This window comes from Galeopterus variegatus, unplaced genomic scaffold (genome assembly GCF_000696425.1).
Source record: "Galeopterus variegatus unplaced genomic scaffold, G_variegatus-3.0.2 Scaffold6125, whole genome shotgun sequence".
NCBI lineage: Eukaryota > Metazoa > Chordata > Mammalia > Dermoptera > Cynocephalidae > Galeopterus > Galeopterus variegatus.
The window spans coordinates 81,791-85,019 of NW_007732236.1; positions in this window are offsets into that span (position 1 = coordinate 81,791).

Genomic DNA, 3,229 nt, shown 5'->3' on the forward strand with positions numbered 1-3,229 from the left:
GCGTCCCCAAACACGGTTGCCCTGGACTTTGCTCTTGACTGGTCTGCTTTTGCTCTCACTGGACTTCTTTTACCTCTTGGTAACCATGGCTTTGATTGTGCTTTGCCTTCAGGATGGTACTGGAAAAGCCATGTGTCATCTCCTGTTACAGTCCTTCAAAAACATGCTGCAGGATCTTGATCTCGTTTGTTTAAAATTTCAGTTGAAAGCTCTGCTCTCTTGTGTGCAGCCAATCTGGGCACAACAGTTTTGGAAGGTTTGCTCAACTGTAATTTTTCAGTCAGAATTGTGTAAGCTGAGCCTTGAGATGTCTATGGTGTTGGCTATTGTTTCTACTGTTAATCATCGATCCTCTGCAATTAGAGCATGAACAAGATTAACTTTTTCCTCACATATTCGTGTGAATGGTCTGCCCCTGCGGGCTTCATCTTCAACGTTGTCCCATCCCTTCTTAAGTGAGTTATCCATCTGTAAGCTGCTAATTTCTTCAGGCATTGTCCCCATAAACTTTGTGTAAAGCATCAGTGATTTCATCATTCTTCCACCCAAGCTTTGCCATAAATTTGATGTTTGTTCTCGTTTAGCAGAATTTTAGCAGAATTTGCGTTGCTGTGATGGGGGCTGTTTTCAAACTGATGTCTTCCCTTTCTCAGTGCCTCACACTAGATCCTGTTCAGACATATTATTATAACAAATTAATATAAGATTATCTTGGTGCAAAAAATTTTTTGAAATCCATGCATAGTTTTTAGTTAATGCACGTTTTCCATGAAATTTTTGAAGACCTCGTGTATACACATACATACACGCACAATGGAATATTATTCAGCCTTAAAAAAAGAGAGACTGCCATTTGTGGTAACATGGGTGAACCTGGAGGACATTTTACTAAGTGAAATAAGCCAGACACAGAAAGAAAAATACTGCATGATCTCAATTACACGCAGAACCTTAAAAAACAAAAAAAGTCAAATAAACAGGAACAGAGAGTAGAATGGTGGTCATGGTGAGGGTAGGTCAAAGGGTACGAACGTGCATCAGGTGGGATGAATAAGTCCAGAGATCTAATGTACAGTGTAAGGACTATTGTTAATAATATTGGGCTGTACACTGAAAATTTGCTAAGGCAGTAGGTTTTCGGTGCTCTTACCACAAAATAAGATAACTATGGAAGGTGGTAAATATGCTAACTTGAGTACAGTAACTATTTCACTATGCATACACATCAAAACGTCATGCTGTACAACTTCGGTTGATACAATAAATTTTTTTTAAGATATGAGTACATATAAAGAAAAAGGACTCAAAGCCGTACAGGGCTCCCATTTCACCCAGGATGCCCACAAGGCCCCGTGCTGTCCGCTGCCACCTCAGCCCCCAGCACCTCTGCAAGCTGTCTGGGGCTCCCCTCGCCCCCTCCTTCCCAGCCAGCCCTCTAGTCCAAGCACACCTCACTTGGCGCCCCCTTTGGAACACTCCCCCCAGAGAAGCACATGGTTGACGACCTCACCTCTTCCAGCTCTTTCCTCTGCTCAATGTCACTTTCTCAGCAAGACCCACCTTGGCCACCCCATGGAGAGCTGCAGCCCTGCCTGGCACTCCCAACCCCCTTCCTCTGCTCTCCTTTCCCATTTTTTCCATCACCCCAAGTATCACTGTTATAGCCGAGTTTTAAAGGAGACACACTCAGAAGGATGTTTAAAAGATTTATTCCGGCCGGGGCCACAGCAGCCAATTCAAACTGTGGCCCTGAGCCTAAGTTACTTTCGGTTTTTATGTTTAGCTTGGTGCGATCGGATAATCCTTCGTTTTGCGTTTAGCCAATGCAAGCAAGCCAGGAGTACATGAGCTAGTTTTGTGGTTAGCATTTGGTAGGGACTTTCCGACTGTCCCTGGCAAGGACTTTCTGACCATCCTACCCCCTCCCTATTATCCCTGAGATGAACCAAAATAGATGTTTTTACAAAATGATGTTATTCATGTTTAACCTTGAGTTGTTAACTAGTGACATCCCGTAAGACACACAAGATGTTTTGCAAGAGCAAGCACAGCTGGTTTACAAAAGCTAAAATATGCAAGTTAGCAAAGCATAAAACTTTCCTTACAGGCATAATTTTAGACAAGCTTTGGGTAAGGGCCTTCACCACATACAGGTACAAAGGCAGGAAGGGAGGTTACTTGAGGAGGGGTCCGCTTTAGAGAGCAACGTTGTCTCTCATCTGCACAGGAAAGAGCTGGCACCTTGTAGTTTTCTTGCTACCACAGGCACAAGCCTGTGATCATAGAGCTGTAGGGTACAGAAATATTCAGCAGCTTGCATTGGAACAGGATGGGCTAATGAAGTTACCTGTAACATCACCGTCTCTCACTACGTTTATTACATGTTTAACTCTCGTCGCCTGCCATCCCCTGCTGGAATGTAAGCTCCATAAAGGCTGGGATTTTGTCCACATGGCTCAGCAGTGTTTATGGCCCCCCATAAACACCTGTTGAGCTGAATCTGCTCGGAGGGTGTTTCTGGCAGAGGGCAGGAGGCACGGGGACGTGAGCAAGTGTGGGGGTCAGGACACCCTGAGCAGATCAGCATGGCTGGAGCTGGGGGCACCCAGGGAGAGATGGAGAAAGAGGCGGGAAAGGCTGAGGCAAACTGGGAGCGTTTGAGCCCCGGGCTGGGGAATGCCTTTCTAAGCACGGTGGTTGTGCCCATCAGGGTGCCTGTGGTTGAACGGTGTGGTTAACCTAACTTGCTCTGGCTGGAACAGCAAAGGGCATGATCTGCTCACGTAACTGAAACGTCCAGAGAAGGGCAGGGCTCAGGTGAAAGGTGGTCAGGACTTGGCCCCTGACTCTCCACTACCTTCCCCATCAGCTCTGCCGCCCTCGCCGTCAGCTCCCAGGGCGGGGGCTTCCTGCTCCACAGCCAGAAGGGAGAGCCCCTGCCTCCCAGCACGTCCCAGACCCTTCCACCTTGGGCTCATGCCCACCCTACCCTGTCACTGTGGCCGGGGAAGGGCACGTGACAGTGTGAGTTCCAGGGCCACCTCCTCACTTCTGCTGCACGTAGAGAAAGGGGTGGAGGCAGGCACAAAGATCAGACACCGAGAGGATGAAGGCAGAGCCACAAGCCTGCTGAGCACGTGCCAGCCCCTGAACCTTGCAGGTGGCCCCTGCAGCTCCCCAGCATCTGTACGGGCCCTCCCCCCCGCACCTTCACCTTCACGGACGACCT